This window comes from Hemicordylus capensis, chromosome 3 (assembly GCF_027244095.1).
Source record: "Hemicordylus capensis ecotype Gifberg chromosome 3, rHemCap1.1.pri, whole genome shotgun sequence".
In the NCBI taxonomy this organism is placed as follows: domain Eukaryota; kingdom Metazoa; phylum Chordata; class Lepidosauria; order Squamata; family Cordylidae; genus Hemicordylus; species Hemicordylus capensis.
The window spans coordinates 284,381,090-284,408,941 of record NC_069659.1 but is presented as its reverse complement, the minus strand read 5'-3'; the positions used below and the strand labels follow the sequence as shown (position 1 = coordinate 284,408,941).

Here is a 27,852-nt window from a genome sequence, read left to right as displayed (position 1 = left end):
CTACAAGACGAGTTATAGAGCCTGTGTTTTTACGAAGCTGCAATTACATAAGCTTCCAAAGTACTTATGTGCTTGGGATCAATGTGTAGCTTTTTGTCTTAAAAGGACAATCAGGCAATTAGCTATAAAAACCTGGTTAATGTTTTACTTGCTGTGGACATAGAGGACTGTTGCAGCCTTGAGAAGTTAACTCATCCTTGGCTTTGATTGGCAATGCCAGTGCTTAGAAACTTTCCCTTTTAATGCCAGTAGAGGGGAGTGGAGATTATTTACTAGGTAAAGGTTTAGAATAAGTAATCCATCAAAGTTCAATCAAGGGAGACACTCAGCTTATAATTCTGCAGAAGTTATAAAATGTCACCCAGGGTGTAGCAACACTGGAAGCCTATTTCCCCATCAGTGCCACAGTTACAGGAAATTGGATTTGCTCTGCAAGTTTCATATGAGTTCCTTGCTGGCAAGAGTTATGGGGCAGAATATAGGGGAAAGTTCCTTCACCAGTTCAGCCTAGTTTCATATCCTTTTCATACTCCAATATCCTACAATTACATCTGCAAACTTGTTTCTATGCTCGAGTCCTAAGCAATTTTGGGTTTTTTACTTGTGAACAACTTAACTATACAAAGCAGTACATTCCTGAATCCTCCTACAACTGTCCCAACCTTATTCTTCGACTGGACTGATCAACGCACATCCTACCTCTCCTATGAGAATAAACAAAAGCAAAAACTCAGCACAAAAGCTGCTGGTGGGCCATATTTAATACACTCCCAGTCTGGCAACAGAATCAGGATGAATCCTATCTGCCCTGTCAACATTTTGTTTTATGGGGGGAATATATTGGCAGCTAATCTGGACAAAATTTATAGACTCTATAAACTCGGTTCTGATCCTGGCAGGCACATAAGCAAAACCTGTGTTTTTGATGCAGAGTCCTAAAGAGAATTTGAGGGTTATAGCCTTGAAGTACAATTTCATCTTGGCACCCTCTCTCTCGTGTTGCAAATTGTGATGGAACAGGTTATTCATCAACTAACTTCTCTGAAGTATTTTTATTATGATACAACAGTTTATTTTTTCTTGTCATAAGCCATTCTGAACATGGTTTCAAAGAGCAGCATATACAAAACATAATTTATATTCTGCCATTCTTGGCTGGAACTCAAGTAGTGTACATAGGATTCCTAGGCAGTCTCTCATCCAGGTACTGATCAGACACAGACCTGCTTAGCACCCGCACAGCTGCTTCATCTCATGCCTCCAGGCCATGTTCTAATCTAAACCCATATAAATGTTTAAAATAAAATGTGTAAGAGTGGGGAGAGCGCAATATTAAATAAATCTGTAAGACGGCATTAAGGGGACACATTCAACTGTAACCTAATATTGTAAGGATCTTCCTCAAAACATACCAAAGGATGAAAGTTGCTGGGTATTTAATATATACCATTTTAAAATTACCCACATATATACTCAAATCATCAATACATAAATCCTTAAAATCATCAAAATTCACATATACATACACATTAAAATAACCAATGATTTTAATACTCAGTCCATTAATATCTCATATGCGCTAATACATAAAATCTAAAAAACACCCAGCAATTATTTCAATAAGCCCTTCGTTGTATACCTTCATGAGTTCTAAATCTCCAAGAAGTGCACAAATGCAAAAAGGGGTCACAAAAGTCTACATGGACTTCTTGTACCACATGTGCTGATGTTTTAAAATCCACATCCATAAGTAGCTTCCTCTGTCTCAAAAAGGTGATAAAACCAGCTCCACATTCTACAATGCATGTGTAAGCACTACTTTCTTGTCCACTCTCAAGCACAACAAGGAACAGCGACATGACATGTCCAAAGAAGTTAAAGCATGCTTCACTCTGAAATTCAATCTGCTTATCTTCTGATGACCTGGACTTACTGAATATGTGTGCTGAAGGAGAGCAGATCTCAACTGATGATTCCTAATTTATTTTTTTAACAGTGCAGTGCAGCTGTTCTCACAAGCAGCTAAGCCTGGGCTAGGCTGCCCATGAGAACTGCTGGGATCTGCACAGATCCCAGTAATGCTGCAGCGCCAAACCCAGCACTGAAGCCCTCCTCTTAACCGAGGTTAAGGGTGTGTCCTTAAGCCAGCTCCTGGGATCATGTGTCAGCGCAGCTACCGTAGCTCGCGCTGACACAGAGAAGGATGCCTAGAGCGCCCGTCCCCTGGGGGAATCCCCCAGTGCACCACACACAGCACGCAGGGCACTGTGGGATACCCATAGACCAGAATAGTGAGTCCTGGCCTCAGAGCAATCCACCCTTATCCACAGCGGGGATTGTGTGGGAGCATGGAGGGCACTCCCACTAGGGATGTGCACAAACAAGTTTGGGCACTCCCGGGAGGTGGGGGGGTCATTTAAGGGGCAGGGAGGGTGCCCTTACCTGCCCCGCCACTTTTCCCCCACCGGCGCTCACCCCAAAAGCGTTGGTGCAGGGCTGCAGCATACCTCCTTGCAGTCCTGGTGAATGTCACCACACACGGCAGTTATTTGCGTGGTGACTTTCACCAGAGCTGCAAGGAGGTACACTGCAGCCCTGCACCAACACTTTTGGGGAGAGCGCCAACAGGGGGAAAGCGGTGGGGCAGGTAAGGGCACCTTCCCTGCCGCTTAAAAGGACCCCCCACCTCTGAACCAGCTCGTACGCTGGACTTTCGAACCAGTTCAGCGCTCCAGAAAAGGAGCACCAAACTGGTTTGTGCACATCCCTAACTCCCACCAAAGTCAGAATGTTTGTCTGGGTAGGAAAGGCAAGTTTTGCAAAGCCTTCCACCCGCCCAGTAGGTTGTGTGAATGGCCTCAGTAAGTTTGGATCTGGGGGTGTGATGGAACAGTACTACTGAAATGAGATTGAGAATGATTGTGCACACCAACTCAGTGTACAAGACCGGAAAAAGATCCACTAATGTGCAAGAAATGCCAACCATCACACAGAGAGCTAGCATCTCTGTTTCAAGAATAGCCAGAGAGGAGGTTTAATAATGAAATACATAGTGCATGAGAAAAGGTTCACACGGAAAGCAGAGGCAACAAAAAATGAGAGGAGACGGGATTGATGGCCAATCAATATAAATTGATTTAGATTCCTATATCTGAATAGTTCTAAAATGTCCATTCACTTCCTGTGCATTTAGTTGCAAGTGGGAGTTCTCCACTTGAATGAGCAAATCCTCTAAATTTCATTATAATTTATGCTTCTCACGCTTGCATTTGAATCTAAGAGCAAAACCTGCCTTGTGATATCACTGATGTGTACATCCCTCCTATAGCAGGAAGCCCAGAATTCAGCATGCAGATAATTCCAATTTTCATTGGTGTGGGGGGGAAACAAGTTTCTAGCCTTTATGGCAACAAATACGGGCTTTAAAGTATATAGGAGATGGCTGGTAAAATTTCTGCAGCAGGAGTTGACTCAATGGGATTTTTAACAGTCAGTGAGGCATCAGCAGCCTGCACAGCTTTTTGCTGCTTTCACTACTAACAGAACTAGGTAAATACACACACACACACTTTCTTATTTGCGTCATTGGTACTGGTTAGAGAATCGAGCTCTTCCCGACACAAATTTTTCTCTTCCTTTCAATAAAGAAATTGTGCTTACCACCACAACGCAAGTATCAGGACAGACACAGTATTGGCATACATGCCCCTTAATTCTGTTGTGTTTGCATTGGGTTCCTAACTGATCAACAGTTCTGCACATCCCTAATCTCTTCCATCGAAAGAGGCAGCACAGTAGCAGTGGAGCCATTGGCATTGCCTTTGCCAATGAAGTATGAAGCATCACAGAGTCCAATTGTTGACATTTCCATGTAACAGTGATCTTTGAAGAGCTGAACTAAAGGTCTGTTTGACAGACTACTATGCTACACAAACACTGTATGCAACTACAGCTCCTTATGAAAGATCACACTATGGTGATTTCCACCTCTTGGACACAGGCAACCATCCCTGACTTATTATATTCTGACATTTCAATGTCTTTCATTCACCAGCAAATAAAGTGGCGTTACATATGACTGCTGTATTATGATTCTAAATCTAAAAGCACATTTACTTGCAAGTAAACCCCAGTGATTTTGAAGGAATTTTATTTAAAGTACTGTAACAGCAAACGAGAAGTACATTACTAGCCTGGCACTTGTTCCAAATTCAACAGTGAGGCTATTATTTATTTGAACACTGCATTGTATCCTTCCTTTCCACCAAAGAGCTCAGGATGGCACACACAGGATTGCCTCGTTGATCATCGCAACAACCCAATGAGTAGAAGAGGTAGTGATGACAACAGGGGAAAGCCATGAAGCAGCACAGTGGAAGGGGGAAGTGCCACAGGAACTAGGATCCCTGTGTGAATGAGAAAGGGAGCTGTGTCATATTAGAGGCCACAAATCCCAGTCTGATTTCTAAGCTGCCTTTCAACACTGCCTGTACATTTCTAGCCTTTAAACATGAGGGCTAGAAACTCATTTTAATTTAAAATGAATAAAAGCCAATATTCTCAAGAGCTCAAGTTCTGTGCCAGATAATACACAAAGAACACAGAGTGCCAGGGGTATTCCTGAAGGGTATATTCCAGCCTAGCACATAATGACAAGGTATGAGAGATAAAAGGAGCAGGAGTAAGGCATAGGCTAGTTTAATAATATACATTATTGAGACTCGGGAAGTGAAACCTGCAAGGGTACAATGACACAGTCATCAAGAAGTAGGTCAAACTCCTTCCATAGTTCTGGCAGTGAGTTAGTGAGGTGAAGCAAAGAAGTCTTCCATCTCAGCATGAGCATGACTACAGTAGCTACATTTAGAAGCCATTAGGGCATGCAAGACAAATAGCTAACAAGATTTTAATTTTATATTTTATTCTGGATTCATAATTCATTTTGAGACACAATCAGTTCCCGATAAGCATTTATAATTATGACATCAGGTTCTTTTGCGATGCCAAAAATATGCATAAAGCAATTTCGACGAAGATTAGCACTGATGCTCTTTCACCTGGTATTTTGGATACTGGTTGCAAAAGTATCTCATCTCTCCAACTTAAAGCACATTCATACTTTACCCCTAACACAATTTTTAAAAATCCTAAACTGTGCTTTTATTTATTTACAACATCACTAGTATAATTGCATTTTTCACCAAATTTAAAGCAACTACTAGATTTCAATGGAAGAGGTTTAGATATTGTGATCAGCAGGAGGCAAGCATGCTTATCTTAGGGTAGATTGTACCCATTGTTGTAAAATGCTAAATAACACATCTATATAAACACTAAATGTAATGGCAGATATAAGGTATGAAGCACAAAAGATCTTCAAAATATCAATATGCACAATCCATCAAGCACATGGATTTGGATGGTAAAGGTCAGCATTTTGTTACACACATCTCCACTTTAGCAGGACATTACAACGAAGAAGCAAACTGTCTCCAGGAGTCTCCCCAACAATGGTCTATGTTTCATCCCAAATCTCTAAATTAGGAAGGTAACATGAGGTTACAGAATAGCAACATTACACAATTCAGAAATCTGCTTTAGGGTGGAGACATCAACACCACAAGATCAGCACAGCATGCACAATGGAATAGATCTTATTTTTTTCAATATTTCCAAGTTATTTGTTTCCTACATAAAGCAATCAAATGATTAGTACAACCACTACTTCATGATCTCTATAAATGACATTTTGCTGCAAACATCACTAGACAACAAGAAAATCCAAATGGCACATTGAAGCATTGTTCTAGGTGCCTCTTTGAAAGAAGAGGAGTGGTCAAAAGTTGAGATTAAGAACATAAGAACAGCCCTGCTGGATCAGGCCCAAGGCCCATTTAGTCCAGCATCCTGTTTCACACAGTAGCCCACCAGGCACCACTGGAATCCACAGGCAGGAGTTGAGGGTATGCCCTCTCTCCTGCTGTTACTCCCCTGCAACTGGTACTCAGAGGAATCCTGCCTTTGCGGCTGGAGGTGACCTATAGTCCTCCAACTAGTAGCCGATGATAGACCTCTCCTTCGTGAAGTAATCCAAACCCCTCTTAAAGCCATCCAGGTTGTTGGCTGTCACCACATCTTGTGGCAGAGAATTCCACAAGTTGATTATGCGTTGTGTGAAAAAGTACTTCCGTTTGTTGGTCCTAGATTTCCTGGCAATCAATTTCATGGGATGACCCCTGATTCTAGTGTTATGCGAGAGGGAGAAGAATTTCTCTCTATCCACTTTCTCCACACCATGCATGATTTTATAGACCTCTATCATGTCTCCTTGCAGTCGTCTTTTTTCTTAACTAAAAAGCCCCAGGTTTTGTAGCCTTGCCTCATAAGAAAGGTACTCTAGGCCCCTAATCATTTTGGTTGCCCTCTTCTGCACCTTTTCCAGTCTACAATGTCCTTTTTTAGATGTGGTGACCAGAATTGTATGCAGTACTTCAGGTGTGGCCGCACCATAGTTTTTTATAAGGGCATTATAATATTAGCAGTTTTATTTCCAATCCCTTTTCTAATGATCCCTAGCATAGAATTGGCCTTTTTCACAGCCGTCAACACTTTCAGCCAGCTGTCCACCACAACCCCAAGATCCCTCTCCTGGTCAGTCACCGACAGCTCAGATCCCATCAATGTATACTTGAAGTTAGGGGTTTTCATCCCAATGTGCATCCCTTTACATTTGCCAACACTGAACTGCATTTGCCACTTTGTCGCCCACTCACCCAGTTTGGAGAGATCCTTTTGAAGCTCCTCACAATCCCTTTTGGATTTCACTACCCGAAAGAGTTTGGTATCATCTGCAAATTGGGCCACCTCGCTGCTTACCACTACTTCTAGATCATTTATGAATAAACTAGTGTTTTCAGGCCCGTTGTGATAACGGGCGCTAGTAGGGGAGAGTTTCCCCCCCGCCCCACTTCCTCTGGCCTCCCCCCCACCCACGCCCTCCCAGCTGACCGAGACTTCCTTACCCAAAGCAGCCCGCGACAGTCGGGCGATCAAAAATCCATTTTTTGCGAAGAAGAGAGGAGCTCCCGAACAGAGCTCCTCTCTGTGCTAAGCCAATGCCCAAACTGCTGCTATGGACACATAGGCGTCCTTTGCGTCCATAGCAGCAGTTTGGGCATTGGCTTAGCACAGAGAGGAGCTCTGTTCGGGAGCTCCTCTCTTCTTCGCAAAAAATGGATTTTTGATCGCCCGACTGTCACGGGCTGCTTTGGGTAAGGAAGTCTCGGCCAGCTGGGAGGGCGGTTGGCGGCCATGGCGGCGGCCGCGGAGGCATTCTTCTGGGCCGTTTTGGCCCTTAATCATTTGCGGGGGGGAGCGGGGAAGGAGTATTTGGGCAGCTGGGAGGGCGGGAGAGTGGGCGGTGGCGGCGGCCGGGCAGACTCTGGGGGCGCCGCTGCCGGTCCGGTCCGCCCCCGCCTCACATTCCCGGCCGGTCTCCCCGGACGGGCAAGGGCCCCAAGGACTCGCAGCCGCCTGGCTGCGGCGGCGGCGCCAGGCCTCGGCGGCGGCTCTGCCACCGCCTCGGCAGGCTTACCCCGTCGCCTCCTCCCCCCGCCCGGCTTCGGCAGCGCAGCTCCACCACCGCCTTGGCCGCGCTGCGTCCTCTGGCCGAGGCGGCGGCTTTGCCGCCGCCTCAGCCAGTCTCCTCCTTCCCTGCATTCCCGGCTTCTTCGGGGCGGCCGCTTCTGGCCGCCCAAGATGGCCACCGGGTGCCGGCCGTCATGTCTCCCTTGCCCTGTTCTGCGCCTGCGCTTCGCGCAGGCGCAGAACAGGGCAAGGAGGCATGGACACACGCTTGGTGTCCGTCCATGGACGGACACCAAGCGTTTTATTAGAGAGGATTAAAAAGCACCGGTCCCAGTACAGATCCCTGGGGAACCCCACTTCTTACTTCCCTCCATTGTGAAAACTCCATTTATACCTACCCTCTGTTTCCTGTATTTCAACTAGTTAGCAATCCACATGTGTACTTGTCCCGTTATCCCATAAGTTTCCTTAGGAGTCTTTGATGAGGAACTTTGTTGAAAGCTTTTTGGAAGTCCAGGTATACTCTGTCAACTGGATCACCTTGATCCACACACTTGCTGACACTCTCAGAGAACTCCAAAAGGTTTGTGAGGCAAGATTTACCTTTGCAGACGCCATGCTGGTTCTCTCCCAGCAGGATCTGTTCTTCTATGTGCTTTACAATTTTATCCTTGAGGATTCTTTCTATCAATTTGCCTGGAACGGATGTTAAACTAACTGGCCTGTAATTTCCCAGATCGCCTCTGGATCCCTTTTTGAAAATCGGTGTTACATTGGCTACTTTCCAGTCCTCTGGTACAGAGCCCGATTGCAGGGATAAGTTATATATTTTTGCAAGGAGGTTGGCAATTTCACATTTGAGTTCTTTGAGGACTCTTGGATGGATGTCATCTGGCCGTGGCGATTTGTTAGTTTTTAGTTTCTCCAGACAGTTTAAAACATCATCTCTTGTCACTTCTATCTGACTCAGTTCTTTAGCCTCCATCCCCGAAAAGCCTGGTTCAGGGACAGGTATATGCTCAGTATCCTCTGCCATGAAGACAGATGCAAAGAACTCATTTAGCTTCTCTGCAACCTCCATATCCTCCTTAATAATCCCTTTCACTCCCTCATTGTCTAATGGTCCAACAGCCTCCCTGGCAGGTTTCCTGCTTCTGATGTATTTAAAGAAGCTTTTGTTATTCCCCTTGATGCTTTTAGCTAAATGTTCCTCAAACTCTCTTTTCGCCTCCCTTATTGTCACCTTGCTTTTTTTTTTTTTTTTTTTTGGCCAGAGTTTGTGTTCTTTTCTGTTCTCTTCATTTGGACAGGCCTTCCAGTTTCAGAAGGAAGTCTTCTTCCCTTTTATGGCTTCCTTGACGGTACCTATTAGCCATGCTGGCATCCTCCTGGACTTAGTGGTACCTTTCCTCCTTTTGGGTATACAATCTAACTGGGCTTCTAGTAATGTGGTTTTAAGTAAACTCCATGCACTCAGGAGTGAAGTGACTCTCCTGATTTTCCTGTTCAGGTTTCTTTTCACCATACTGCTCATTTTGGAGAAGTTTCCTCTTCTGAAATTCAAAATGTCTGTGTTAGACTTCCGTGGCGATTCTCTCCCCACATGTATGCCGAACTTGATCGCACTATGGTCACTGTTCCCTAAAGGGTCGATGACACTGACATCACACACCAGGTCCTGGGTGCCACTCAGGATTAAGTCCAAGGTCACCTTCTCTCTGGTTGGTTCCAAGACCAACTGTTCTAGGGCACAGTCATTCAGCGTATCTAGAAATTTCACCCATTATTATAGCCCTGCCTCTCCTTGAGGCCTCCCTGATTTCCTCCTGCAATTCCCACTCACTGTCAGTGTTTTGATCCAGAGGGTGATAGCACATCCCCAGTAGCACGTTTCCTTTCAGGCCTTGTATTGTCACCCACAGGGTTTCTGTGGAGGACTCCAGTCCACCTAGGTTTTCTAGCTTGTTAGATTCTATCCCTTCTTTAACATACAGTGCTACTCCACCTCCAAGGCATCACTCCCTGTCCTTTCTATAGAGTTTATATCCAGGGATAACAGTGTCCCACTGGTTCTCACTGTTCCACCATGTTTCTGTTATGCCCACTATGTCTATTTCTGCATTATCAACCAAGCACTCCAGCTCACCCATCTTGGCTCGGAGGCTTCTGGCATTGGCATATAAGCAACTATACACTGAATCTCTCACCTGGTGTATCCTATCTTTCTTTTGACTCTTTGGCCAGCTGGCACAGGCTCCTGTCTGCTCTTTATGTGGTTCTGCTCTGCCCCCTTCTGTTTTATCTGAATCCTTTGCACCCTCACACTTTAAAGGATGGCATTTGCCGAACTGGATACTGTCCAGCTCCCAGCTATTTCCCAGGGGTCATTTTAAAAGCTGCTCTGCAACCTTTTTGATTTTAAGTGCCAGCAGTCTGGTTCCATCTTGGTTCAAGTGCAGCCCGTCCCTTTTGTACAGGTCTTGCTTGAACCAAAATGTATCTCAGTGCCTAACAAATCTAAACCCCCCCTTCCGGCACCAACATCTCATCCACACATTGAAACCCTTCAGCTCTGCCTATCTCATTGTACCTGCGCATGGAACAGGTAGCATTTCTGAGAATGCTACCTTGGGGGTCCTGGACTTCAATACTCTACCTATCAGCCTAAATTTGGCTTCCAAGACCTCCCAACTACATTTCCCCACATCGTTGGTGCCGATGTGCACCACGACAGCTGTCTCCTCCCCAGCACTGCCTAAGAGGCTATCTAGATGCTGTGTGATGTCTGCAACCTTCGCACCAGGCAGGCAAATCACCGTGCAGTCAATACGCAGGTCACAAACCCATCTCTCTATATCGCTAATGATTGAATCACTCACTACAAGGAGGCCCCCTGGAGGAGTATCCCCTGTGCAAGAGGATATGGGGCTCATCATCCAGGGAAGGAGTCCCCTCTAAAGGAGCATTTCCCTCTTCCTCAGACTGATGTCCTCCTTGCCCGAGACCTTCATTCTCCTGACAGCAGAGGAGCTATAAGCTCTGAAGTGGGATGCCTCTACCACATCCCTGAAGCTCTCGTCCGCATGCCTCTGAGCTTCTCCAGATCCACCACTTTGGTCTCAAGGTAACCAATTTGTTCCCTGAGAGCCAGGAGCTCCTTGCACCGATCACACACCCATTACTTCTGCTCATGGGGCAAATATTCATTCCTGAAAGCATCTCTTTGTAGGATGTACACAGAACATCAGTTTAAGATTCTATCACATTGGTATCTTACTCCTCAAAGGATCAGGTACATTTATCAAAATGCTTCTGGACTTTGCTGGCACAGATGTACTTTGCTCTTCCCCACAATCTTGGGGAGAATCTGTAGATAAGTGGCACAGCACATGCTTTGCACACAGAAGGTCCCAGGTTTCTCCAGGCAGGTACAAGAGAGTCACTGTGTAGATAAAACTGAACTAGATGAACATAGGAACATAGGAAGCTGCCACATACCGAGTCAGACCATTGGTCTATCTAACTCAGTATTGTCTACACAGACTGGCAGCAGCTTCTCCAAGGTTGCAGGCAGGAATCTCTCTCAGTCCTATCTTGGAGAAGCCAGGGAGGGAACATAAAACCTTCTGCTCTTCCCAGAGCGGCTCCATCCCGAGGGGAATATCTTACAGTGCTCACACTTCTAGTCTCCCATTCATATGCAAGCAGGGCAGACCCTGCTTAGGGGGACAAGTCATGCTTGCTACCACAAGACCAGCTTTTCTCTCCAGACCAATGATCTGGCTCAGAATAATGTAATTTCTTAATATAACTATTGGCTTAACTGCCACCAAGAGGACTGTAGCCAACCACAGGGAACAGGGAATCACTCCTACTAAAAACCAAGAACATGCCAAAAAAAAAAAAAGGACATTGTAGATGGAAACAAATTAACACTTCAGGCAAGGATGACACATTGTTGACAAAAAATAAAAGAACATGTTTCTAAAAATATGGTTTCCTTAGGTATCTTACAGGGAAGAATTAGATTGCAACAGCATAGAACTTTTTTTTTATATTAATTCAACAACATCCTTAGGTCTTAAACAGCGAACCGCTGAAGTATAAAGTGAACAAAAAATGAAAATACCTTTTACTCTTTATCCAGTTCAGGCTCAGTTTTGTACTATATGCTTGTAGATATAATTTTAATATTAAATTTTAAATGTGATGTTTTGCTTCCTGTTATAAAATAGAAATCATTATCTAAGATAAGAATTGTTGAGTTCTTATTATGTAGTCTTTGAACTTTGACAAAATATGTGTTAAAGTTAATACAAATGATGTTAAAAAAACAAAAACAGACCCATCCATTAATGCATAGAAATACCTGCTTGAACAGATGGTTTATTGAATGAGAGTTAAAACCTGACAATGTTGAACTTGGATGATTTTATCTATATAGAATATTCTGTAGCTGGGATTCTCAAGCCTTGTTACCCACTGAGCTTATTCTGCCCACTCCCAGAAGCCTCTCTGGTTGCAACTCCATCTCCAGGCTTGGAGATTGCACTTTTGCTATGCTCACCACAATGTGAGCTCCCAGTTTCTTATACATGGCGACAAATCACTTAGTTGGCAGTAGGCTGGTCACCCCTAGATTTGGCTACAGGCCCCACAAATTAGAAAGGGGATTAGATCCACACTTCATCTTTCTGTGAGGGGGCCTGACTAAGCAGGCTTCAGGACTAGGTACTGCAAGTGTTTGGCATTCAAGATCACTTCAGCCTTGGAATGAAATCTAAACTCCCGTCCCATCGTCCTCTGCAAGAGAGAGAACACCTGTTGTTAATGAAGCACTCAGGCCAGGAAAGCAAGGAAGACAAGACAACAGACTCCATTACAATACGGATGAGTAAGTGAAGTAACTTTGAAGAGGTGCCCATTGAAACTCTTTATATAGTTACTGGGAAGCCCTTCCCAGCACAGGATATTCTTTAAATGCACCTGCACACTCCAATTGTCCTCACAATCAGCCTTGAATGCCATAGGCGACTCACACACATTCCTACCCAGGAAGGACTAAGATACAATGCATTCCAAAAAAAGGTTGTCTGGGCTCCCCCCACCCCCTCCGTTCAGCAGAGGAGGACAAAAGAAATGTGCCCTCAAGGCATGTTTTGGGATATAAGTATCCCTAACTCCATGACCCTCAAGGCATGTTTTTGTCAAGAAATGTGCCCTCAAGGCATGTTTTGGGATATAAGTATCCCTAACTCCATGACCCAGTGTGCTTCCTCATGTATTATATTATATTACACCTGGGACTCCCACTGAGAAACATCTCAGTGTTCCCTTGTGCTTCTCACTCTAGATCCTAGCAGACTGCAACAAGAAACTCCAGCAGACCACCTTGGTGTTCTCTTCAGGACAAGTGATAGAGCTTCTTGCCTGGCTTCTTCAGGGCTGAACCTATCCCTTTCTCTTATTTCTGAAATCTTGCCCCTCTGTCTTAAAATACCTCTCTAGCACTGGGAAGTTACACATAATTTGGAACTTTAAGCTAAATGTGCCTACAACAGTCTATTTTTAAACATATTTGCATTGCTTTTACATTAGGACCACTTAGTAAATTATATTTCTTTCAATAAACTCCTTTTTGTTAGTTAAAACCTCTCTCTCAAACTGATTTTCTGAGTTCCAAATTAAGGCTGATTGGAACTGTCTCCCCTTTTGAACTAAATTCCCCACATTTGACCGAACTGGGGTTGCTGACCAAACACCCTCAAAGCAGTCTCATCAACACCCTACAGAGATCCAGTAATTCCCATTCCATAGGTACATTATATACAGAGCAAAGTACCAAGCCTCTGATATTTGGAGGAGTTCATATGGAAGAAGGTGCACCTTGAGATACATGACCTGGGACAAGAGTATTCATCCAAAGCTAATCGCCAATTAATAAGCCAAATGTTGTCCGGAGCATATTTCTTCATCCTTATGCCAAATGAGGTACTCCACTCTACTCAGCCAAATACTCCAGTCTACTCTCTTAAAACAAGCTAAACCTATTTCATCAAAGTAGCCAGCAGGAAGTGGAAGCAGAGGCAATTGTTTAAAAATGCAGAAGACCAAATTTAGGGTGGCTGTCAAACACCAGAACACAAGAATAAAGCAACAAAGAAGTCATCAAGGCATCTGTCAGTGTCAGGGTTCTCAAATTGGTAGGTAAGTCTCTCCAAGCACACACACAGAGGGAGCAGGGTTGCAGAAACTCCCCCTAGATCCCTTGAAGAGATAAACTCTTCAAGATCAAGTACAGAGTACTGACCTATCCCCTTGTAATCAGAAATATACAGCCATAGGTTATGATCCCAATCTCACTGCCATCAGTCAGGACTATTGAATGTGGCAGTTGTCTGCCTTCATGCCTAGCAACATGAAATGGACACAAATCAGTCCCTTAAAGTCTGGTTGAAAAATGACTAGATATAGCCAAACAGAGATAGATAGATAGATAGATAGATAGATAGATAGATAGATAGATAGATAGAATAATATCACATTTTTAAAATACACAAAAGCAAAAAATCCTTAGAGGACAAATAAGAAGGAGAAAAGAAAAGGAAATTTCTTATTGATGCCATCACAATAATGAAATAGACAAGGTGAACGAAGACAGTTTGCTCAAAAGAGAAAAGTGGTCACCGATTTCCATTTACTTTAGATCAGTACAACAAAGAACCAAGACTGGAAACACACTCTAAAGAGAACAGGTATTCTGCAGACCAGAGTAGACATCAGCAATGCTACCGTCCAATGAACTGAGGGAACTTGGAACCTTCTGCTCTTCCCAGAGGGGCTCCATCCCCTAAGGGGAATATCTTTCAGTGCTCACACATCAAGTCTCCCATTCAGATGCAACCAGGGCAGACCCTGCTTAGCTAAGGGGACAAGTCACTCTTGGTAGGATAAATCCTGAGTAGCTTTTCCCCCTACCTTGCTTTGACACAATCACCTACCTAGGTTTTCCTCCTACCTTATGTCCACACAACCAAAAACTGAGCCCACACAGCTTCCAAACCCAGGTAAAACACAGTTTTTGATTATGTGAATGACCTCCTAGAATGTTTACTGAAGCTTTCCCTGCTGGTCACCACTGGTGACTGACAACTGGATCTGTGGGCTCCACTCCAGCCTCAGGTCAGGCTAATGCTGAGCTTTTCACAGGAAGATTTAATGACTTATAAATTAAACCACCACTTAGCAAGATGGAGCTCAGACAACAGACAGCTCTATTTGGTTTTTGTTTTTTTTAAATGAAGTAATTGCCTACTACACCCAGTCACTTCTCTCATAAGTCTGCCACATCTCTATCTCTCCTGGGTGTGCCAGGGAAAATGCATCCCAGCAGATTGGCTGGGCTGCGGAGGCGCCTGATTGGCTGGCATACCCAGAAGAAGGAGAATTGGCCGGCTACGAGCCAGGGCTGCTGGCGGGCCTGGCCTGGTGACAGGTGGTGGCCGCGGGCCCAGCCCGGCCACACCCAGCCGAGGCAGCCAGCGGCCGGGCGGCAGGCGCCGATACTGGGGCAGAAGGTGGGGGTGAGGGGAGAGGTGGCTGGCTTGCGGCCAGCAGCAAAGACTGGCAAGTGGCGGCAGCGGGCACGACAGGCCACAGAGGCGGCACTTGGCATGGTGGGCCCGGCGGCGGGACAGGCCACGGAGGCGGCTCTCGACCAGGAGGCGCCGAGACCGGCCGCCAAGGCCAAGAGGAGCCCGTGAGAGACTGGGGTGGGAGGGAACCGGGCTGTGGGACTTTCCTGTTCGCCGCCCAGGAGGAAGAGCAGCGGTGGCGGCCCAGTAAGTAGAACTTTTAAAGATGCAGGGGGAGGGGGAGGGGGGCGGGCGGGAGGCCAGAGAGAGGAGCGGGGAGGAGGAGCAGGCGAGGGGGGAGGGGAGAGGGCAGGAGAGACTGGGGCAGGCGAGGGGGGAGGGCAGGAGAGACTGGGGCAGGAGGGTGAGAGGGAGGGGAGGGTGAGAGAGAGGGATGGGAGGGGGAGAAGGGCAAGAGTGTAGGGCAGAAGGGAGGGAGGGAGGGAGGGAGGGAGGGAGGGAGGGAGGGAGGGAGGGAGGGAGGGAGAGTGGGGCAGGAGGGAGAAGGGAAAAGTCAGCCTCAAAGAGCGCACAGATGCTCTGTGCGGCTTGGCTAGTAATTACTGAATACAGATGGCACAAAGCTGTTCCTAAGATGCTATGAGGTCATGCCAACCCAAGGCCTACTCCAGTCATGTGGACATACCACGACATCAATGCCTACTTTTCTCTTCATACTATACTCCGAACTACATTCATCCTCTTCCAGTTAGCTGAAAGAGCTGGAAGACCCTGTCTACATATGAAAGAGCTTCAGTTTTGGAAGCAGCACATTACCCCACCTAGGAATGGAAATTCAGGGAGCAATCCAGCCCAATATTCTGAATTGGCTGCTCAGTATGCAACACATTCATGGCAGCATTTCCAAAAACTGTGTTGGGACCTGTGCTGAGTTGCTGGAATATTTCCCAAGATACCAGCATGGGAGTATTTTATACAGTGGATGGAAAGCGTGGGAGACAAATGAAGTATGGCTGAGAAGGGGCCTGGCCTGATGGATGGCATCTGATCGTTCCAGGGACAAACATTTCCAGTGGGGGATCCTATCCATAAATGAGATTGGGCTTTTTGCTTTCTGGTGCTGAACTCTGCCCAGCAAGCTGTAACTCCCTCTTCAACATTTATTAAGCTTGTTTCCCCAACTCCTTAATTTCCCTTCATGCTAAATGCTAGGTTTCTACTCAGTTTAGTCCACAAAGCAGAAAGCTATAAAAATCAGTCAGTAAGCACCGGAAATCTTTACATAATTAAACAGAAGAGCCCTTGCTCACTCATTGCTCCTCCTTACAGCAACATGAGCCAACAGGGCTGCCATCTGTTTTCCCATGATGGAAGCTCTGTGCTTTTGCTGTGGGTACAGCAGAAGGTTGCTGGTTCGAATCCCCACTGGTACTATATCGGGCAGCAGCGATACAGGAAGATGTCGAAAGGCATCATCTTAAACTACACAGGAGGAGGCAATAGTAAACCCCTCCTGTAGTCTACCAAATAAAACCACAGGGCTCTGTAGGTGCCAGGAGTCAAAATCGACTCGACGGCACACTTTACCTTACAGCAGAAATTTAACAGGTGAAGCTTTTCACAGTGCACAAGTCTCAACATGGTGAATGCAGTTAAAGTGTCGGCCTGTAGTAATAAGGATGCAGCTTTGGGTAGGAAGAACAACACTATCTGATGAGATTCAGGACTGTTTGCTCCCAGATTGTAAAGGAGCCATATCTTCATGGTAGAGCACATGCTTTGCATGCAGAAGGTCCCAGGTTCAGTCCCTGGCATCTCCAGGTAAGGCTGAAAAAGACCACTGTCTCAAACCCTGAAGAGCAGCTGCCAGTCAAATAATATTGAGCAAGATAGACCAATGGTCCAGATAAAGCAGCTTCATATATTCAAATGGTATTTATTGAATCATTGTTAAAAGATCAGTTACATGTTATTGTACAGCACCTGCCTGCAGCCAATTCCTGCTGGTTTCACTCATTCCCTCCTGCCCAACCCTAGGCAGGGATGGTGTGAGAAGCCAGCACAGGGACTGGGAGATCTGTGCACACATTATGGCCTATGGGAATCCTCCACAGACACTGCATGTGCACTCAGGCTGGATAAGGCCCTGTGTGCTTGATTAGTTGCCTTGAACAAGGAAAAGTACATAGGTTCTTCAAACAAGGCTCACTTTTTGGTAACCTATGTCATCAAGTTGCCAACCCTCCTGGAATCAGCATCAGTCTCAAGGTGGCAACTGAAAACAATCCTGGAGGTGTTAATGGGTTTATATTGTGAACAATATTGTGTGTGTGTGTGTGTGTGTGTGTGTGTGTGTGTGTGTGTGTGTGTACACAGCTTCGGTCAGAGATATGGCATGATTTCACTTCCGGCTGCTTCTTCCCCCACCCCCATCTCGGTTAGGGGTGTGCATGGAACCGCCAACTGCGGTCTGGCACTGGGGTGGGGGGGTACCTTTAAGAGCGGCGGGAGGGTTTACTTACCTCTCCCGCCACTTTCCCGCTCTGGCGCCCGTAATTCTAAGAGTAATTGGGGCGGCAGGACACCTCCCTGCCGCCCCTTCCCCGACGTTGCTTGTAAAAATTCCCAGGCGTCCTTTGCGCGCGCACGTCACAGAGACGAGCGTGCATGCACATCTCTGTGACATGCGCGCACAAAGGACGCCTGGGAATTTTTACAAGCAACGTCGGGAAAGGGGCGGCAGGGAGGTGTCCTGCTGCCCCAATTACTCTTAGAATTATGGCGCGAGAGCGGGAAAGCGGCAGGAGGGGTAAGTAAACCCTCCTGCCGCTCTTAAAGGTACCCCCCACCCAAACCGGACCGCCCAGGTCTGGATGCTTTTTTAATGGCCTCCGGACCGGTCCGGGCCCATCCCTAATCTCAGTTACCTGTCTTAAGATGCATTTCAGGACCTGATTTAAGTCAAAGGTTCACCAAGCCTTAGAATCAGTACAGGAATGAATAAAGTAATAATAGAGTGTGTTCTCTTCCGTCAGCTTCCACATAACTGGAATTTGAATAAAGCCCTTTCAGCCGAGGGTGCAACTTTTACCCTGGAACCCTTCGTTTTAGAAGATAAGCACGGGGATATGTCATGGAAAAGCTGACTGCACTCAGACTGAGGGGCAGGTTTAGTAGGTCAATTGAAGAGACAGTTTAGCTGCTAATTCCTTAATAGTGATCTAGTTTAAACAAACTAAGCCCACCAACAAGTATGGTGTTTGAGCAATAAAAAGAACTGCAGTAAACTGTTCACACAACCACATAATCGGGTGATCATGGCAGTCATCACATGACAAATGTGGATTGTATAAAGAGTTAGAATTTTATCATGCAAAGGAAAAAAGAGGATTTATTCTGCATGTTAAAAGTAGAAAGGCTACAGACCCAAAGCTGCCCTTTTAACTGGACAATAGACTTCATTTAGATCCACCATTTAGAGAGATCGTCAAGCACTATTAAAGTTGGCTAAAACTAAGCCAGAAAGATGTGTACATTTACCTTCCCCCTATATTTATCAAAATGTTACCCTCCAGCCATTTGAAACTCTGACAATACTTTGATTCAAAGGACCACCAGTAATATATACCACCAGCAGGTATCAATGTTTGCAGATCACCTCCCTAGAGAAACAAACATTTATGGAAGCTTGGGGAAGGAGGGAACACATACATAAAGCCTCTCTTTTACAGACAAGGTTGCAGCAAGACCAACACTGACGTGCTAAAACATTCAAGTCTCCAAAACCAAAGCCCACTGAAACACCTGAAAGGCAGAGAACAAATTACAGGGGAACATCTAACAGCCTTATCAGGATCTTATTTACAGTCTGGCTTCAGTGGAATGGCTCCCAATTACCATCAATGTTCTGTTTCCATAATCAGTTGTTTTTCATTCCAGAGCACACAGTTTTGCGATTTGTGTCTTATGGAATAGACACTACACTTTGGCAGAAGATGTCATCTCATACACGAGTACACTTACTAAGTAAACAAATATTAAACTAGGTAACCTAAGTGTTTAGATTGTCAGCTTACGAGCAGTGTCTACTCATAAATTTTGTTTGTACAGCACCTTTTCTTTTAGGCACTTATAAATAAATATTTGTGTTTAATAAACTCAATTTCCATTGCGCTTTTTTTTTTGGCATGTTTACTTTCAAAAGAGTTAATGACACTTGATGCCCCCTTACTAAGGATGCCAGCCTGGGTTGATATTAGGGATGTGCATGAACCTCGTTCTGCACACATGTTTGAAAACAAACTGGTTCGTGGTTCTGCGAACTGGTTCATGCTGGTTCAGCCCAACCACAAACCGGTTCAGTGATTTGAGGGTGGCGCTGGCGGGGGGGTGGGGCAGCAAGCAGCACCTTTGAAAATGAGTAGAGCAGGTCCTTACCGATGTGCCACTGCTCCATGAAGCTTCCTGCTACTGCGGCACTCCCAACAGCCTGTGCACAGCCGCATGGCACCGGCACATTTGTAGAAGCCATTTGCATGGTCAGCAGCACCATAGATAAATTTTAGTTCTGATAGAGGGATCCTTGGTAGCTCACTTGATCTGATGGATACAACGAAGTTAGTACCAACATAGCCTGTATTTTGAAGCAACGCCATTGAAGGTGGCATAATTTTGGCTGAAATGCATCTGGGGACTGATCACGATAGTAGTGATTTTAACATTTGGACTTCTTCAACTCCAGAACTTACAACAGGAATGCACTATTGGATTGTTTATGGAATTCACTGATACCAGGATATCTGTCGTAGGCATGGACTAACTGCCCCCCCCCAAAAAAGTCCTGCCATGCTGCCTCAAACAAAAAATGTTCCTGGGAGGGATGAGTGAAGTATGCCAGGAGCTATACTCCCAGTAGGGTCACCCAAGGTGCGAAGGTCATCCCAGTTGCCCAACTAAAGCAAGCAGGCACCTATATTGGGCAGCAGTGATATAGGAAGGTGCTGGAGGCGGACGGTCACTTCAGTGACAATGACAAAGGCATCATTTTATACTGTGCGGGAGAAGGCAATGGTAAACCACTCCTTTATTTTACCAAGAAAACCACATGGATAGACAAAATGGAATGATTGTTGATGTAGTCCCCGATGATGGGCGCCTCAGGTCGGATGGTACTCAACATGCTACTAAGGAAGAGCTCAGGATCTCTCAGAGTACCAATGGTGTTTATGATGTGGTTAGACTAAAGCCTTTTGGACATCTAGCAGCTGATGTGGCCGTGCAGGAAAAGAAAATCGGAAGCTGCAAAGATAGAATTACAATGGGAACATGGAACATAAGAAGCATGAATATGGGAAAGCTTGACGCAGTAAAAGATGAAATGCATCGACTACAGATTGACATCTTGGGCATCAGTGAATTAAAATGGACTTGAATAGGACACTTTCAGTCAGAAAATCATACCATTTACCACTCAGGACATGAAAATCAAAGAAGGAACAGTGTTGCTTTCATAGTCAGGAAGGATATAGCAGTGACAGTACTTGTCTACAATGCAGTCAGTGACCGCCTAATATCAATTAGATTTTGTGGACAACCCTTTAACACAACAGTTCTTCAAGTCTATGCCCCAATGACTGATGCAGAAGAAGAGGAAGTTGAAGAGTTTTATGCTCAAGTCCAGTCTGAAATTGACAGAACATGCAAGCATGATGTAATGCTGGTGGTTGGAGACTGGAATGCCAAAGTTGGAAAAGGTAAGAAGGAAAACACAGTTGGCTTATATGGCCTAGGAAACAGAAATGAAGCAGAAGAATGCCTTATTAGTTTCTGCCAAGCCAATGATCTCTTCATTGCTAATGCATTCTTCAAACAACCAAAGCAGCGCCTATACACATGGACATCACCAGATGGAGTACATAGAAATCAAATTGATTACATTATTGTTGCAAGGAGGGGGAAGAGCTCAGTTATAACAGCAAAGATGTGGCCAGGGGCCGACTGTGGAACAGATCATGAACTGCTCATGTGCAAGCTCCAAATCAAGCTAAAGCAAAAAAAACAAAGCTATCCAGTTTCCACAATATGATCTTGAGAAAGAAACATTGGTAGACTTGCCGTGAATTGTTCTTTTTCGAGATATGGAGAGGGCATCCTAACTTGATGGGTTATCAGCCTTCCATGCTTCAAGACAGAGCCAATCAGATTTCAGATCTGTATATACTATGCTGCTCTAGCCACACCCAACCCAGTTCCAGGACTGCGAGTGAAAAACCTGTAGCCCCACACTGGAGAAAAAACTCTGTTTTTCAACCACCAGAGAAACAGAATGAACAAGAACAGAAGAAAGGTCGACCAGGGAAAATCCAGAGACCTCCAAAGGAAAAGAAATAACAGGGATAGCACAATCTTGAACCCTGGGAGTAGCCCTGCCACCAAAGGAATATCATTCATTTCCCAGCATCCGCGGGAGGGCCGGATGCCCTCCCCATACCTCAAAAAAGAACAATTCACAGTAAGTCTACCAATGTTTCTTTTTCCAAGGAATGGGGAGGGCATCATAACTTGACGGGATGTACCCAAGCTGAATGAAATCAAGGGCGAGGAGCGGATGCCTAGACCACCTGCTGCAGAACTGTCCTTCCAACCGCCGCCTGCAGATCATAGAATGAAGAAATCTTATAGTGTCTCACAAAAGGAGAAATAGAACTCCATGTGACCGCTTTACAAATCTCCTCCAGGGGAGCTCTTGCTGAGAAAGCTGCCAATGCAGCCGCACTTCTCATTGAATGTGCCGTGATACCTCTGGGCACAGGTAGGTTCAATGTCTCATAAGCCAAAGCTATAGTAGCCCTAAGCCACGAGGTCAAAAACAATTTAGAAGCTTTGGTCCCGAGGGAGCCTGCTTGAAAAGAAACAAAGGAAGAGCCCGTTTTCCTAAAAGACTGAGTTCGGCAGGTATAATTTCTTAAAGCCCTTCACACATCCAACTTATGCCACACACATTCCTTAGGATGAGTGGGCTTGGAACAGAACGAAGGTAACACCACTTCCTGGCTTCTGTGGAAAATAGAACTGACCTTCGTCAAGAAGGTAGGATCCAACTTTAAAACAACTGACTCTTTTTCGAAAAATACACAACTCATCTCTCACTGAGAGGGCAGCCAACTCTAAGACCCTCCTAGAAGAGGTTAATTTATTTATTTATTTATTTATTTATTTCGTTCGTTCGTTCATTCATTCATTCAATTTCTATACCACCCTTCCAAAAATGGCTCAAGGCGGTTAAGGTTATCGCCACTAAGAATAAAACCTTGAACGACAAATACCTCAAAGCAATAGAACTGAGAGGTTCAAATGGAGCCTTGGTCAAGGTATTTAAAACCTTATTTAAATCCCAAGTGGGAAACCTGTGGATAGGGGAAGGAGCCAAATTACTCGCTCCCTTCAAAAACTGACGAATATGGGGATGCAAAGATGAAGAACCAGAATCCCCGAGGTCCAAAACAGACGATAGAGAGAGACCTGCTGCCTAAAGGTGTTCGGACGAAGACCCCTCTCTAAACCAGACTACAGAAACCTCAACACTTCTAACACTCTAGCAGAAGTCGGAAGGACGTTGTGCTTTGCTGACCAAGAACAGAAGGCAGACCAGGTAAGTTGATATATGCAAGAGGTGGACGCCCTCCTGGATGCCAAGATGGTATTTTGAACCCGAGAGGAATACCTTTTATCCCCTAAGAGTTTGCGCTCAACCTCCAGGCGTGAAGTCTCAGCCAGCCAAGATCCGGGTGCAGGAGAGGGCTCTGGGAAAGCAGTTCTTTTCTGAGAGGAAGTGGCCACAGAGGTTGAACCGACATGGACACCAGCTCCGAGAACCAAGGTCTGTGTGGCCAATATGGAACAATGAGTACGACCTCCGCCCTTTCCACTACAATCTTCCACAGCCCCAAACCTAGTATTGGCATCGGAGGAAAGGTGTACAGCAACCCTGGAGGCCAGGGAGACACTAGAGCATCCATCTCTTCTGCCTGTCTGCAATGATGCCTGGCAAAGAACTTCGGGAGCTTGGTATTGTGCATAGTTGCAAAAAGATCCAGTTGATGAGGACCGTACCTGTGTACAATCTGATCGAACACCGTCGGCAGCAGTGACCACTCCACTGGGTCTATCCACTGGTGACTTAGCCAGTCTGTGTGGAGATTATCCTCCCCACTCAGGTGTTCAGCCGCTATGGACTTCAGGTTCACCTTTGCCCAGGCCAGAAAGCGATCCGCCTCCTGCAAAAGCGCTCGCGACTTCGTGCCACCTTGATGGTGTACATGGGCCTTGGCCATCACATTGTCCGTTCTGACCAAGACATGATGGTTCTGAATTAGCCCCTGGAACTGTAACAGAGCCAGGCATATGGCCTTCAATTCTAGCCAATTGATATTGAACTGGAGATCCTCTTCCAGCCATATTCCTTGAGCATGGTGATCAAGACAGTGTGCCCCCCAACCAGAAAGGCCCACATCTGTTGTAACCACAACCTTTAGTGGAGTATCAAGAGGAATACCCCTCTCCAGTGCCGGAGAAAGCCACCATCGAAAGGATCCCCTGACCTTGGATGGAAGAATAACCTTCAAATGCTGCTTTTCCATGATCGCTAATTGATATGGAAGAAGAAACCATTGGAGAGGTATTGAATGCCATCTGGCCCAGGGAGTACAGTCCAGGCAGGCAATCAAGTGTCCCAACATTTGAAACATGAGGTCCCCTTTCTTCTTCAGTATCCAAGAAGCTATAGTCTCTCTGAGCTTGTTCTGACGCTCTACTGGTAGAGATACTAATGCCAACTCCATATTGAAAAGCACTCCCAGATGTAGCAGAATGTGAGACGGTTGAAGATGACTCTTCAAACGGTTGATAATGAAACCGTGTTCCTCCAGAATGTGAACCGTGCAGGTGACATTGCTGATTGCTTGATGGTAGGACACTGATCTGATCAACACATTGTCCAAATATGGATAGGCCTGAATTCCCAGACATACACGATGACAGCTACCATCAATTTTGTAAATACCCGGGGCACCAATGACAGGCCAAAAGGCAATGCTCTGTATTGGAACTGCTGTTGATTGTAAGCAAACCTCAGGAAACAACGACACCTTGGGTGAATTGGGACGTGCAGATAAGCCTCTGACAAGTCTATAGAAAGCCAATTCCCCGAGTGGACCGATCTCTTGATGGACTTTAACAACTCCATCCTGAAGGTCCGCTTCCTCACAAAGAAGTTTAGATGTTTCAGGTCGAGAATCGCACGCCAGGTGTCATCCTTCTTTGGAACCAAGAAGAGCAAAGAAAACACGCCTTGCCATGATTCCGTCATAGGAACCGGCTCTACGGCCCGAATCTGTACCAGGCGAATAATAACCTGCTCCATCAGAAGCTTTTTGGAACGCTGTCTGGAGACAGGAGTAATGAAAAGAACATCGTGGGGAACAGATACGAAATCTATTGAATAACCCTGGGTAACTGTACGAATAACCCACTGATCAGTGGTGACCAGCACCTAGGTCCTGGCAAAGTCCAGGAGACGGCCCCCAACAGGGATGGAGTCATTGCTTACGATTCCTGGAATCTGCGCTGTTGACGAAGGAGCCCAATCAGTTCTTATTCTGTCCCCTGTTCCTGCCGGACCAGGATGGTCTCCAGGACCCTCTGAATGCCAAGCCTCGGTTGTCTTTGACTCTGTCAGTGCCCCTGAAGCCGGCATAACCTGCACGGGGTGAATTCCTGTAGGGACGAAAGGAACTCTGAAATGAGGAATTACCCCTAAACCCCCTACGAGCTTCCCCTCACCCCATAGGCATGGCCTTTTTTCTTTTTTTGGTCACGGGTTTCAACTAAAACCGGATCTAAAGACTCTCCGAATGACTTCCCTCCTAATGCTACTCCCTTTTTAGAACCTAGAAGTTCGAAGAGACTGGGCAGCTTGTGGACTGTCTTGAAGCGAGACAGGACTGGAACTGGGTTGAGTGTGGCTAGAGCATCAAAGTCAAAGAATACCAGAAAGAAGTTAATATATGCTTCATTGACAACAGAAAATCCTTCAATTGTGTCAACCATGTCAAATTGTGGAATATCCTTAGGAAAATGGGCATCCCAGAACATATCATTGTTCTTATGAGAAACCTATACACAGGACAGGAAGCCACAGTCTAGTTGGAACATGGTGAAACAGACTAGTTCCAGAGGGGCAAAGGAGTAAAACAAGGCTGTATACCTTCTCCTTATTTATTCAATTTATATGCTGAGAGACGCTGGAGAGGAAGAAGACGAGTGTGGCTTTAAAGTTAGAGGAAGAAACATCAATAACCCGCGCTATGCTAATTACACCACTCTGATAGCTGAGAATGCGGATGATCTGCAAGCTCTACTAATGAAAGTCAAGAAACACAGTGAAAAAAATGGGACTACAAATATATGTAAAGAAGACTAAACTAATGACAACAAGAACAGCAACCAGCCTCAGAATTGAAAATGAAGCCATTGAAGTGGTGGATAGTTTCTGCCTTTTAGGATCAACTGTTAACAGTAAAGGATCCAGCAGTCAAGAAATACGCCACAGGCTAGCACTTGGTAGAGTTGCAATGAAGGCCTTGGAAAGGATATTTAGATGCCATGATGTGTCTACACCTACAAAGATTAGAATAGTTCAGACCATGGTTTTTCCCTGACACTCTATGGATGCGAAAGCTGGACTTCGAAGAAGCAAGATAGAAAAAGCATTGATGCTTTTCAACATTGGAACTGGAGAAAACTTTTAAAGATACCATGGACAGCCAGGAAAACAAACAAATGGATCATAGAGCAGAATTTTCACTCAGGGCACAAATTACCGGGCTCAAACTATCATACTTCAGACACATTATTCAAAGATCCAGCTCCCTCGAAAAGTCCATAATTCTGGGGAAAGTTGAAGGAAAGAGAAGAAGGCTTAGCCTGCTCTCCCCGCAGACGTTAAGACTTGTAGCCCTGGGCAGCCGCCCATACAACTACCTGCTCCATCATGGAGCCAGTCGGGGTTGCGGGGATCGGGGGCTGCGCAGCCCCCGGAAGCAGCAGGATGCCCCACCCTTGCACAGGGCATTCTGGGGTGACCCCCGAGCCCAGGAAGCTGCTTGTAGCCTCCCGGTTGGGGATCTACTCATTTGTCACCACATGCAGTGGCAGCACACAAGCAGAAGAATGAGGTTAAAAGAGCACTTGTTTAAGGGGAGGGGGAATTAGGCAGGCTAGCTGCCTTGGAACCACCAGGCTCGTGGTTCCAACGATCACCAGGAAGCGGGCTAGGCTCCTTTAGCCTACTTTCTGGTGATTGTCAGAACAGCTTAAATATCTATTGATTGGTAGATAGGTAGATATTGGGATATTTTGTGTTTAGTCTGTAAGAGCCAAGGAATTAAAGAGAAAAATAGTAAAAGATTACCTGTCTTCCAACTCTGAATGGCAGCTTTTATTTATTAAACTGTAAATTCTCACACTTCTTTCAAAATTGCAAAAAGGCACATTTATTGATGTTTCTGTAATATGCTAATTTAATTAAATGATCAGAATATGCAGATGATTAATCAACTAAAAATGATATAATGAGGTTGACAGCCTTAGTTCTAAGGTAATCAGCACCCAGTCCTTCCTCCTCATAGCATCATTTTCTACTGCAGGCCAACCTGAGCATACTATAGCCAAGACATGCCAGAAACATGAAACCAGAATGCTTATTTTAAGAGTTCTCTCTTGAAATAAGAGTTTGAAAGGCCACCTTCAGAGCTGAAGAATTATAATTTCTTCCTGAAGCAGTGCAAAAGGCACTCCATGTAAACGTTGGATCAAGGGCCTCAAGAATAAAAAGCAGGCTCTGTCCACAAACAGGCCTCTGCCATCCCACCACACTGTGACACTATTTGAACCCTGGAAGGCTTTGTGGATGCAGCACTTCACAGAATTTTGAGCCAGCAAAAGTACCTTACAGTTCACAGTGACATTTCAGAAGAAGCACCAAGCTTAAGGATTCTTTTACAACAAGCAAGTTATAACATGACTATATAGTTCACAGTACTATAGGCTTGAATAGTCACTGCCTCAGATGGAAGACAGTTCATTCAGCACTTATTCCCCCCCACCCCCGACACACACATACTAAAGCAAGGCATAAAAGCTTCAAAGATAGCATTGTTCAGTCAAAGCCAAGTTTCAACAGCCATATGGTTCGGAACAGGTACTAGAAATATATACAATTCCTTTCCCATAGATGAGTATGATATGAACTATCTGAACTTGATCATAGAAAAACCCAGGATGCATTCAGAGGGACCTTAGACATTCTGCATCCACTAAATTGCAGTGTGATGGGAATACATGAAGAAGAAAGCTTGTTTATAAAGGAAACAGCAATCCTTCTTGATCTCAAGTAGAGTAATGTTAAGATTTATTCAAGCCATCTTTAGACCTCTGTCTATTGCAGTTCAGTATTGGGCACTGTTTTGAAACTCCAAAACAGAATTTAGAGATAAAAAGCCTATCACTCTCCTACTGGTTGGCACCGTTTTCACATTCTTTCCTTTCCTTTTTCTTTTTAATGCAGACTCTACACTTAGAAGTCAAACTCTGCTCCATTTGACTCACACTA

General features: G+C 45.3%; 1 protein-coding gene across 3 annotated transcripts in view; it reads right to left on the bottom strand.

Annotated features, from left to right (window-relative positions):
* SEMA4G (semaphorin 4G) overlaps window positions 1–27,852 on the bottom strand; it is a 185,838-nt gene that overhangs the window by 148,594 nt on the left and 9,392 nt on the right. The window lies entirely within an intron of this gene.